General features: G+C 36.9%; 1 protein-coding gene across 1 annotated transcript in view; it reads left to right on the top strand.

The window, feature by feature from the left end:
• Positions 1 to 13,450, top strand: part of LOC110743372 (single-stranded DNA-binding protein homolog sam-10-like) — a 43,189-nt gene that overhangs the window by 26,046 nt on the left and 3,693 nt on the right. The gene's annotated exons all lie outside the window — the stretch shown is intronic.

Genomic DNA, 13,450 nt, shown 5'->3' with positions numbered 1-13,450 from the left:
GCAAAGGTTTACTTTCTGTTATAATAATAATACTTTACATATATTTTAGGAGATGTTGACTATTTTTTCCTTTATGCTGTCTTCTTGAGCATCTAACCTTCCCTGAGAAAAAATAAATCACCTTGATATAAACTTCTTTACTGATCTAATTTCGTTCTATAATACATTTCTCTTTTAAATTTCTCCATATGTCAGTAGATCTATTAAGCATCAAATGAAATTCAAGATTTTAATAAGTAAATATTTATTTGTATAAATTTAAGGGGTACAAGTGCAGTTTTGTTACATAGATGTATTACATAGTGGTGAAGTCTGGGCTTTCAGTCATACCATTACCCAATTAGTAGGATTAAGTACTACTTTGACATTATGACTACCTTTCCTTTAAGAATTTTCGGCCAGGCACGGTGGTTTACGCCTGTAATCCCAGCACTTTGGGAGGCTGAGGCAGGTGGATAACCTGAGGTTAGGAGTTCCAGAACAGCCTGACCAACATAGTGAAACCCCGTCTCTACTAAAAATACAAAATTAGCAAAGTGTGGTGGTGCATGCCTGTAATTCCAGCTACTTGGGAGGCTGAGGCAGGAGAATCGCTTGAACCAGGGAGGCAGAGGTTGCAGAACCAGGGAGGCAGAGGTTGCAGTGAGCTGAAATTGTGCCATTATACTCCAGCCTGGGCCACAAGAGCAAAACTCCGTCTCAAAAAAAAAAAAAAAGAAAAAGAAAAGAAAAGAAAATTTAGAACTAATATTTCATACTGAGTTTTCAAGTATGAAAAATTATACTTTTGAGTAAGATATTTATGTACAGTATACAATCTAGGTAATTTTAAAATGCAGTCTTGAAAGATGTACACCAAACCGAATATGATTACCATGGTTTTTTTTGTTTTGAGACAGTCTCATTCTTCCATCCAGGCTGGAGCGATCACAGCTCACTGCAGCCTCGACTTCCCAGGCGAAGGTGATCCTCCCACCCCAGCTGCCTGGGTAGCTAAGACTACTAAGGTATGCACCAGCATGCCAGGTTAATTTTTGTATTTCTAGTAGAGACGGGGTTTCGCCATGTTGCCTAGGCGGATCTTGAACTTCCGGGCTCAAATTATTCTCCCCGCCTGACCTCCCAAAGTGCCGGGATTGTAGGTGAGAGTCACTGAATCCAGCCTGATTACCATGCTTAAATGAAAAAATAAGGACATTGGTGATGATTAGCTACAATATAGAGTACTTTTTTTTTTTAGATGGAGTCTCACCCTGTCACCCAGGTTGGAGTGCAGCAGCACTGTGTCGGCTCACTGCAACCTCCGTCGCCTGGGTTCAAGCAATTCTTCTGCCTTAGGCTCCCGAGTAGCTGGGAATAAAGGTGCCCACCACCACGCCTGGCTAATTTTTGTATTTTTAGTAGAGATAGGGTTTCACCGTGTTGGCCAGGCTGGTCTCGAATTCCTGACCTCAGGTGATCAGCCTGCCTCGGCCTCCCAAAGTGCTGGAATTACAGGCATGAGTCACCGCTCCCGGCCTAGACGACTTTTCTATTTGGTGAATATAGGAAGGAAACAGGATGCCTCTGTGAAATGAACTCGTATTTTTTTTGTGCCCAGTAATTTCCTAAGAGATTCCATCCTAGTCTTTGTTTTCCATAGATCCACTATCATGACATCAACATTATTATCAGGGGTAGTATTTGAGTACTTTTTGGTTCTAATTTCTAGGGATAAAAATAGTAGACATGATCCTTGACCTTGGGAAGAGGGAATTAATATGTGCCATATAGCAAGTGAATGGATGGAGGAACAAAGTCAATACCAAATGATAGTACAGACAATACTTGCCAAAAGAGTGCAAGGAAGAGGATGTTCCACAAGGACGTTAATATATGCAAATCTTTTGATAGGGAGATGGTTGGAAAAGACTTCCTGAAGAGGTAGAAGTTAAACTATAACTTCAAGAAAGGATACCGTCTAGGCAATGAAGAGGTTATAAGACACTTGGGGGAAGGGCTTGAGCAAAACCATGCAGGTAGAAAGAATGTGAGTGTGTTCAGGAAACAATGAATAGGCCAGTCTGTGGTGAGCAGGAGTTTTATTTAAGCAAGTAGTTGAAGATACATTTTCAGTGTTAGGAAGGAATGTGATGAGGAAGGACAATTATAGGAGTTTGATAGTTTACTGCAAAAAAAAAAAAAATGATAAGCTGTCAAAGAAATTTAAATAGGAAGATGGAGTTGAGATAAGCACAAAATATTGTATGCAAGCTAAATCTAATCTATTCCTGGGCTGAAGCGTTGAATATTGTTAATTATCTTTGCTATATAAATGTGTGCTTCATCTGCTATATCTGCATACTTCTTCATTGTGCTCTATTTCCCTTAGCATTATCAAAAAACTAAATACAATTTCATCACTGATGTTTTAGAGGGACCTTGAAGATCTTTCTGTGACTCAACTATTTGTCCTTTTGTTGGATCAATTATTATATTTTGGATGAATGGAAATGCTAGCTTTTAGAGAAAAATTGTGTGTCTGAGAGTATCTTTATAGACTACAATGGTGTAAGAAGATATTCTATTAATATTCTATAAATTTAAGATGTGTTCCTGTTTACTCTTAAATTACAAAGTAATACAATACTGGAATTGGAAATTTTTAGTTCATTTTTAAATGAATTTATTCTTTTGCGCAAAGTAGGAAATAAGGATATGTATGGTGTGAGAATATACTCAGTATTTCACCAATTAAAAATATATTGTTCTGAGCTGTTTTTAAAAGTAAATTCATGTATAGATAAGTTTGATTTGCTTAATGTGTTGTTAGTGTACAGTAGGAGGCAGAGTCATCTTCCTTCTCCCCCGCACCTCACATTCTGAGTGAACATGGGAGCCATCTGGCTGCCACATTTGCACCCAGACAGGAGTGGTATATGTAAGAAGTCTCCCAGAAGCCCATTTGTAGGGTTAGACTTCCTCCTGCTAGTCTAGATAAGTTCTTGAGATGCCAAATCATTAAGCACAGTTTCCAGTGTGGGAGGCCCTTGAACTTCCTCCACCATCTCAGGCTTGAATAAATGCAGATTGTTCCACAAGCCTAAGCGAATACTTGCATTACTCTCCAGAGTAATTTGAGATTGTACACTTGAAGAATTCCTCCTCAAGACTATCTTGCTATACTGAAAATGCACCCTTTTCAGAGCTTTGAGATCTAAATCCAGCCTAAAGAATATTTGCCGGTTTCACCTCCTTAAAAAGGTGGTAGAAAAGGAGGAAGGAGTATCTCCCCATGGCTCTATACGTGCATGGGATCACACAGATTTCTCTCCACTGCAGAGTGGAGAGTGCAAGAATTGGATTAATTTGGTGGTGTCTCCGCATTTCTTCATTCATAGGCAAATAAATGTTTTACACAACTGTTCCTTATCTTCTTTCTTTGATTGGCTTGCATTCCTTTTCAGTTGTGTACTATATCTTGAAGAGGAGAGAGGGAAAGATGTCAATGAGGACGCAAGCAAGAGGTTCTGAAACAAGCTGCTTTTGGAGAGGCAACTTCTGTACTACTAACGGTTTTGGTTCTTTTCCTCTTCTCTTGCATTTCTTTTTTAAAACACCATACATCCAACACTTTTCCATGGCCAGGAGACTGCTCATCTCAAAAGCCATACAAACCTAGGCAAAGCTATGCAAAAAAGAAGTAGTTTAGATGTACAGTAGTCCCTGTTATCAACAGTTTTGCTTTCCATGGTTTTAATTACCCATGGTCAACTGTGGTCCTAAATTAGTAAATGGAAAATTCCAGAAATAAGCAATTCATAAGTTTTGGGCCAGGTGTGGTGGCTTATACCTGTAATCCCAGAACTTTGGGAGGCTGAGGCGGACTGATCATCTGAGGTCAGGAGTTTGAGACAAGCCTGGAGAAAATGGTGAAACCCTGTCCCTACTAAAAATACAAAACTTAGCTGGGCGTGCTGGCTTGCACCTGTAGTCCCAGCTACTCGGGAGGCTGAGGCAGGAGAATCGCTTGAACCCGGGAGGTGGAGGTTGCAGTGAGCTGAGATCATGCCACTGCACTCCAGCCTGGGTGACAGAATGAGACTCCATCTCAAAAAATAAAAAATAAAAATAAATAAATTCCCATAATCATATTTACCTTGGCCAAGCATTACCTTGGCCAAAACTTGGAGGCCAAGTTTTAAACTGTGCATTCTTAGTAGCATGATGAAATTGCATGCTGTCCAGCTCCATCTGGTCTGGGATGTGAATGTCCCCTTGTCCAGAGTATCCACACTGTATATACTACCCTCCCATTAGTCACTTAGTAGGTCTCTTGATTATAAGAAAACAAAAAGATGCTATATATATGGTTCAGTACTATCTGTGGTTTCAGGCATCTACTGGAGGTCTTGGAACGTATCTCCCAAGGACAAATGGGGAGCACTACTATATTAGGTAATCAGAAAAATTACTCCAATCCTAAATGGGCCTAGATACCACAAACATAAAAGATGAAAAGTAAATAGATACTTCAGCCCATAAATCTGGTAATTTAATTATCTGGGCATAAATAATGCTGCTACTTTGAACAAATTCTTTTTCAAAATATTCTGATTTCTTTTCTCTCCTGGAATTTTCACAATGATTTCACCTGCTAACCTCAGCACCATTTATTTTTTTACCTCCCTCATATTTTGTAAATGAATGGTTATGTTGGCAATCAAAAGTTTCCTGTAAGTAAACTATAAATCAAGATACTATTATGATTAAAATTCCTTTCTTCCATATTGAATTTAAGCCCCACTTCTTTCAGTTTACAAAGGTTTCCATGACTTTTATCTCCGCCTACATATTGGCTCTCTTCTCATGCACACTTGCTTGTTCCTCTCATTGTAATTATTCAACACGCACAAATATTTACTAAGTGCTCAATATATATAAGACACATACCAAGAGTTATGTAGGAGTTTTTATGTGCTTGTAAGGAGGAAAGAAATAAACATAACAATACAAGGTAGTATTTGACTTAACCTTAAGAGTTATACAAAGAAGGAGCTTAAAGCATTTAGATGACAGAGAGCAGTTTCAGCTGGAGGAATTCTGGTTAGGCTTTATGGAAGAAGTGGCATATAAATGTTACCTTAGATGGGTAGGATGGGTGGGATTTCAACAGAGAACATTCTAAATACAGGCAGCCGTGTAATCCAATGTAGAAATATGGGGAAGTGTGTAGTGTATATTAGGCAATGATCTGCAACATAGTTTAACTTACAGTGTGTGGGGGGATAGTGCAGCGGGTAAAGTTGTTTATTTTTTTATTTTTATTTTTTTTGAGACAGGGTCTTATCCTGTCACCCAGGGTGGAGTATAGTGGCTGGATCACAGCTCACTGCAGCCTTGACTTCCCAGGCTCAAGCAATCTTCCCACCTCAGCCTCCCAAGTAGCTGGGACTACAGTGTCGGATACCATTCCTGGCTTAATTAATTAATTAATTGATTTATTGAGACAAGGTCTCCTTATGTTGCCCAGGCTGGTCTCGAACTCCTGGGTTCAAACAGTCTTTCTGCCTTGGCCTCCCAATGTGCTGGGATTATAGGTATGAGCCACTGTGCCCAGCCTAGCAGCAGGTAAAATTGATGAGTAGATTGATATCTGATGTTAGAAGCATTGATGCTGAGGCTAGATTAACAATTAAAACTTTATTCCAAAAGTATTAACCCTTGAACTATTTTATTTATTCATTTTTTGATAGGCTCTTGCTCTGTCACCCAGGCTGGAGTGTAGTGGCATGATCACAGCTCACTGTAGCCTCCACCTCCTGGGCTCAAATAATCTTCTTGGGGTTTCCCTATGTTTCCAAGGCTGGTTTTGAACTCCAAGGCCCCAGGGATCCTTCTGCCTTGGCCTCCCATAGTACTAGGATTACAGGCATGAGTCACTGTGCCTGGCCCAACTCTTGAGCTTTTTGAACAGGATAGTTATGCAATCAAAGTAGAAGTTAGAAGGAAGAGTCAATTTAGAAAGGATCAGGTGGGGATATTTACCAGACATGGGAAGGCCTTTCAGGGCAGAACTGTAGTGATCCAAGAAGGAAGTGGTAAATGTCCAAATTAAGATGATAAAAATTAGAATAGGGAAAAATGAATGATGCAACAAGAATTGCAAAAGAAGAAACAGTTTATATTTCCTCCAACTAGATTGTTTTCTGAGAGCAAGTACTATGTCTGCTTCTTGTCTCCCCAATACACTGTACATTGCTTGACAAAGAAAAGTGTCTTATACTGAATAAATATCCTCCTAAATTATCTGTTTCATCTACTTTCATATTGTCTGCTTTTAAGTAATTAAGTCTTAACTATTAGACTATTAATCAATCACCTTCTCTTCTCATTTCTCCCTCATATATATAGAGAGAGAGCCAGCACAGCTAATTTTTCATAAGAAACAGATCTCAATAACACCAATAAGAAAAACAGATCTCAATAACACCAAACTAGTTCTTCATTCACTGAAAATCAACAAGGGAAGCAAGAATGAAGAGTTGATTGTAGATAAGAGGAAGGAGGTTTTGGAGAATTGCTCTCAGTAAAAACTGAAAGAGCTTTTGAAACTAGGTTCAAATATGTCAAAAACACATAAGAATCTGGGCTATTAACACATTATAGCATAATTTTTTGAAATACTACTGCTACTTCTAATAAGCATTATATTGCTCACATTTTAGCATAAGAACTCATAATACACAGCAACTGACAGTTGTGCAGGGCAGGAGTCCCCAGCCCCCGGGCCATGGATCATTATTGGTCCATGGCCTGTTAGGAACCAGGCTGTGCAGCAGGAGGTGAGCTGTAGGCGAGTGAGCATTACCACCTGAGCTCTGCCTCCTGTCACATCAGCAGTGGCATTAGATTCTCATAGGAGCATGAACCCTACTGTGAACAGTGCATGCGAGCAATCTAGGTTGTACACTCCTTATGATAATCTAATGCCTGATGGTCTGACATGGAATAGTTTCATTCCCCCTACTCTCGCATTCATGGAAAAAATTATTTTCCACAAAACTGGTTTTGGCACCTCACTGGTGCCAAAAAGGTTGGGAACTGTTAACCTAGGAGACTGAACAGGGATTGTACTATATGTGAGCAGAATTTCCTATGCTTTGCTCTATTTCTGACACGGACTCTATAGTGGCAAACAGGCTTCATTCCTTGCACAGTTCATTAAATATATTTCATCATGTCCTAGGACTGCGCGGGAAAGAATCCATTAACTGTATGAAAATGATTTTAAGTCTCTTTATTTTGAACTGAGAATAATTTCCCAAGATTCCTATCCTAAGGTCAGTAAGGATTATTGCATAGTTTTTTTCCTCTGTTTTGCAATGCTAAGTTTATAGCTTACTGCATTACTTAAAAAAGGGAATTGCCAATGTATTACTACTTAACTACTTTAGATTAGCTGTTAGAGAGATAAGGGTGATGAATGGTGCTTAGCCCCAGTGGCGAAATTGACCTAGTTTCACGTTTTCAGATGGAACCAGCAGGTTTATCAACTACTCCCTAAAATAAATATTTGGGAGTATATGACGAAGGAGTGTAACTAATTCTATACAAACCTTTAAACAAAAATTCCATTATAAGTTGCAATAAATATTGAAAGAAGATGGATCTCTTATTTGAAAACTGTCTTTTAAGGCAAATACAACGTATTTCCATTTTAAAAGGAAAAGATTATTTTGTAACATCCAACCTATAGGGGCACACACTGGTAGACTTTGGAAAATACTGAAAATATCTACCTATTGAGGTTTGCTAACAACAAGTATCACTCTGACTCTGAACCTTGGAGTAAACTATTTTTCTATATTGAAAAGTCTTGTCATTTTTGTTAAAGTGTGTTTGTGTGTTTACATATAATATGTGTAAAATTTAACCACTTTAAGTTCACCATGATTTAATTTAGCAGAATTTTGAAGCAAAATGGTTACTGCTGAAATCACATGATTAGTAATATTCTATTTTTATTTTATTTTTTGTCTTTATAATACAACATGATATTCAATTATTAGTAATATCCTAAATTTTAAAAAAATTGACAGGTTTTGTAAGGAAGGTGAGTGGCTTTTCTTTTTTTTTTTTTTTTTTTTTTTTGAGACAAAGTCTCACTCTGTTGCCAGGCTGGAGTGCAGTGGTGTGATCTAGGCTCACTGCAATCTCTGCCTCCCAGGTTCAAGCGATTCTCCCGCCTCAGCCTCATGAGTAGCTGGGATTACAGGCACGTGCCACCACACCTATCTAATTTTTGTATTTTTAGTAGAGACGGGGTTTCACCATGTTGGCCAGGATGGTCTCTATCTCCTGACCTCGTGATCCTCCTGCCTTGGCCTCCCAAAGTGCTGGGATTACAGGCGTGAGCCACCACGCCTGGCTGGTGAGTGACTATTAAGACTAAAACAAAATATTTGAGCAGTATAGTTTGAAAACTCAAGGTATATTTTTGCCTTTCCTCTCTTCACCCTTTCCTGAAAGGTAATCTTTGCGTTGCATTTTATACAAATTATCCAAAATAGAGCAGAGGAAACAAGAAACTTCACTGTGGAGAAAGACAGACTATTTGCTGGTATTATGATTGGGTACAATTTAATAGAGTAAGGTATCGTAAGAAAACCAAACAGCATAAGGAATCCAAGCTTGCAATAAATCTTAAAACAGAGATATCTCCCAATGGCATTTTCACTAAGACAAGGCAAATTAAACATAATTTTTAAAGTTATGGGATTTTTATATATATTTTTTGAAAGATAGCCTTATCTCCTCCAAAAAAGTTACTAGTCACGTAAGGGATAGAACAGCAAAACCATTGTATTTGGTTAAACCTAAACATAAATTTTTGTGGATGTCTCAACAAGAAAAGGAAAAACAGTGTTTCTTATTTTTCATTTTGCTTCAGTAGCAGACATTTGCCATTGAATTCTAATAGAAAAAAATATGCAGGTTTACTTTAGCCATTAACATGAGGTATAATGCAATAACAGAGAAACTAGTTGTAACTGGGTTTATAGCAGGTCTTCAGTTCACAAAGAACACAAGCCTGAACAAGTCATCATGAGTCACTTCATGAAGTGGTATCATAATAATATTACCATCAAGATTTCTAGGTGAATGGCCTCCGTGGACCCTAAAATGTCCCCATAAATGATCTGGTACAGCATGCTACACATTTCTGGAAAGTTTTTTTTTTTCCTGAAAGTTTTATATCTCATTGCAAGTAATGCATACTCTAATTTCTTCCGGGTACCAACCTGTACATTTAGTTGCAACATGTCAAAATTATATCAAAAATTCATTCTGTAGCAAAGAAGAAAACAATAAAATAAATTCTCACAGAGGCAATATAAACTTCTCAGAGTGAAAAAGTAATTCAACTTAGCAATGTTGCTAAACAAGAAACATTTTCTGTTGAGAATGTTGAAACATTGATACTGATAGGAGAGAGAAATGAAGAGGCCAACAACATGTTTATCTGTGAGCCATTTGGAAGCTCACACTAAATGTGTCTCTGATTTATTCTACGTCATTGGGCAGATCTCATACTAATCTCTTTTTGTCTCCATTTCCTCAACTATAAAGAGAGAGTAATAATGCCATCCTGCCTCAGAGGGGTGTGGTGAGAATTAATCAAGGCCCATAAAGAGTTTCGAAGGCCAAAGATGAAAGACAGCACACTAAGTACAAAGCCTCATCTTTAGCACTGAATTTGATGGAATATAAAAACTTGTCTATTGATGGAAAATTTCTCAAATATCAAATAAGAATATACTATCTTGAATTTTTGTGACTTAAATTTATGAATTGGTTCATAAATGTGTTTTATTTAGGTATCCTATATTTAATTTTTCAGCCTGGGCTAATAGAAGAAGAGAACACTAATTTGAAAATTAAAATTATGGCCAGTTAAAATTGAAAATATATATTTTTAATTTACTTTTTGTTTCACCTCTGTATGTCTTAGTAAACTAATCAAGTGTTTGTTTCAGAAGAACAACTGAGACTAGAATTGCTTCTTGGGGGTACATAAAAGAATAAACCATTTAATTTGTTGCAACCATTTAGCATCAATATAGCAATGATTCAGTTTAGAATAAAGATATTATTAATTTCTACCTAAGTCAGGGCACTAAATGTGGGAAAGTATGTTTCTCTAAACTACCTAAATTTAGGAGCCAACAGAAGGAGTGTATATAAAAACAGAAATTTCATTTTCAGAAATATGACTCCTGTTGCACTCCCAATGCCATATTGAGTTTCTTGAGTGCTAACTGACTAATATGAAAACAGAAAATATTATTATTCAGTCACCTCTACACTGTATATTAGGAAAAAATATTAATTGCCTATTTTTGGCTGAAACTAAACAGTATTTTGGTGTCATTAAATACAACATCTAGTGCTGAGGAAATGAACAATTTACCCTTCAAAATATTATTAAATTTATCAGTAATTTATAAATGATTACAACTAGAACCAATAAGATTCTTGATATATTACTTCCTAATTGATTGCTCAGTTGGGCAAAATCTTGGATGACATAAATTAACAATGAAACTGTTGTGCCTTAGAGTTCTACTTTTCTTAGATTTTATAAAAATACACTAGTTTTTAGTGACAGTCAACAGTCTTTCCTTATGTCAGTACATGGGAACAATTCATTACTGATGTTTATTTTGCCTTGGGTTGGGCTGTAAAAGTACTCTATAATAACATAACTTGGGAGGTTGTTATTTTATTATATCTTATACTGGTTGTGGTCAAGAAAAAGACAGACTGGAAAACAGGAAGCACTATATCTTTACAACATTTACCATTGCCATTTAACAAAAGATTTAGTTTCACTTCAGTTAGAATTTCACTAATGGTCCACTTCATATTTTTTTTTACTCATTTTTCTTTTATCCCAAATTTTGAATGTAAACATTAAATGTTAAGATTGATAGCCATGGAATTAACCAGCTTAATTTTGGTTAGAAGATGAATGATTCACTGCTTTCTTGTCTGAAGAGTAGGAAGAGCACTGTATTTAAAATGGCTCTGTCCCAGAGGGCAAATCTTATGGGTTTCACTGCCCAGCCCACTCAGAAAAATAAAACTTGGGGAAGTTACGACAGAACATAAACTGAGCATGGAATTGTAAGGACATCTTAGAACCTGTTTTCTTGCCAGTGCTATGAAAATGGTTCTCATTTTTCACATTATTAAATTTAAAGTTTTAAGGATTTTAAGATTCTAGGAGATATTTTCCAAGTTATCATTTGGTTTAGTTACCCTTTTTCATCTAAGACTTGAAAGGGCTCCATGAATAAATAAACATATTTTTCTTTGCTCAGCATTTAATTCTTTTTGCAATCACAGCTCTGTATTGTGTGAAACAAAAATATTTCTCTTTTCTCTGGTATTTGTTTTATGTATTATTTCTTTTAGTTGACAGAAATAACTGTTTTCTCCCCAGTGAGTGAATCAGCAATTAGTTTGCAGGTTCCTCTGCCTCAAGATGGTCTAAAAACATTTCTCTATTTGTGCTAAATATTACATAAAGGTAATTTTTTTATTCCTTTAGGTGCACGTGTGTTATATTTTCATATGTGAAACAATAAATGAGTGAGGCTTATTACGATATCTAGAATTTTGTAAAAAAAAAATAAAGCATTTCATTTAATGAAATTCAACAAAGATGTATTTTATTCGGAGAGATGTACTCCTTCCCGGGTAAAACATTCTGAATACATCTTTGTACTCAGGAAACTTGATATACTAGGGTACCTGATATAGATAACTCATATTTTCTCAAATTGCATCAACCTATAGATATAGAACAGGTTCTATTAAATTAAAAACATATATTACATTGCTAGCATGACTTGTTCTCATCCTTCTTCAGGAATTGTTTATTGCCCCTCATTTCCCACCTATTTCTGAAACGGCACAGAAGGTGTTTGGTCAGTTTGATTAAATGACCAGATAAAATACAATGGACTGTAAAATGTTATGACTCAAACCATTGAAATTCATACTCTAAATAAATTATAATCTTAACAGCTAAAAGTCATTCCTGAGGATCTTCAAATTAAACCACTTTATTAATGAGCTTCCTGATGTTCGAGGGAATGGTGTGGATGGTAATATATTTAAATCTAATCAAATGGTCACATTCTTTATTTTCCTGACTCTGAGGGATGCAAGAACAAATCATAGGTGCTCCTCAACCTTAATTTAGCTAATTGTTTCAATATTCTCCTTTACCCAATTTCTTAAACTTTTAATAAGGAGCAAATTTAAAGTTGTTTTCTTTCCTATGCTATAGTTCATCATATTTACTTAAACAACCAAAATGAAGGTAATCAAGGAAAGAAAGATTCAAATAATAAAATGTGTATACTATACAATATACAAAACATGCAGAATACCAGCATTTGGTTGCTCAATAATTTATTTCAGGCTAAAGCATCCAATGAATCTTGACTTGATATAAGAAATTAAGTTATTCAGCCAATAAGCATTTATTCAGCCATATTCAAGACATTCTGCTAGGCACCCCAAATAGAAAAAACCTATGATCCCTACTTCTCTTTTTTTCAAGACAGAGTCTCTGTCACCCAGGCTGGAGTGCAATGGTGCGAACTTGGCTCACTGCAACCTCCGCCTCCTGGGTTCAAGCGATTCTCCTGCCTCACCCTCCAGAGTAGCTGGGACTATAGGTGCGCACCACCACACCCGGCTAATTTTTGTGTTTTTAGTAGAGACAGGGTTTTACCATATTGGTCAGGCTGGTCTTGAGCTCCTGACCTCGTGATTCACCCACCTGGGCCTCCCAGAGTGCTGGGATTACAGGCATGAGCCACCGTGCCCGGCAGATCCCTACTTTTAAGGAACTTAGTTCAATGGAAAAGGCAAACACATGAATAAACAAATTAAATACACAGAAATAAGTGCTATTGTCAAGTCTAGGAAAATTAGGGATGGCTTGACAGAGAAGATGAACTTTGGATAGTCTTGAAGACAGAATGAGAATTTGTTATATACCGAAGAGGAAGAAAGGGCATCTGAAGAAAAGAAGACAAAATGTGCAAAGGCATAGAGTTTTGAAACGATATGTGAGAAGTTCATTGTGGTTTGGAGCTTAGGGCTGTGGTGGGGAGTGGAAGGAAATGAAATTGGAACACTAAATTGGGGTTACATCATGAAGGGCATTGTACCCATACAAAAGAGCTTGGCTTTTATAGGGCAGCTAGTGGAAAATCAGGGGAAATTGTTAAATAAAGGGGAGGGTGTAATCATATTTGCTTGGTAAGAAAATAATGATGTTAGGAATGTAAAAGATGGATTACAGGAGAGATTGATGGGGGAGGGACCAGATAGGACAATGTGGCAATAATTTAGGACAGAAATCGTAGGAGCCTGAACTGAATTAGTG

Source organism: Papio anubis, chromosome 3, assembly GCF_008728515.1.
Source record: "Papio anubis isolate 15944 chromosome 3, Panubis1.0, whole genome shotgun sequence".
In the NCBI taxonomy this organism is placed as follows: Eukaryota; Metazoa; Chordata; class Mammalia; order Primates; family Cercopithecidae; genus Papio; species Papio anubis.
Note: the sequence above shows the minus strand (reverse complement) of the source record. Positions and strands in the feature narration are given on the sequence as shown.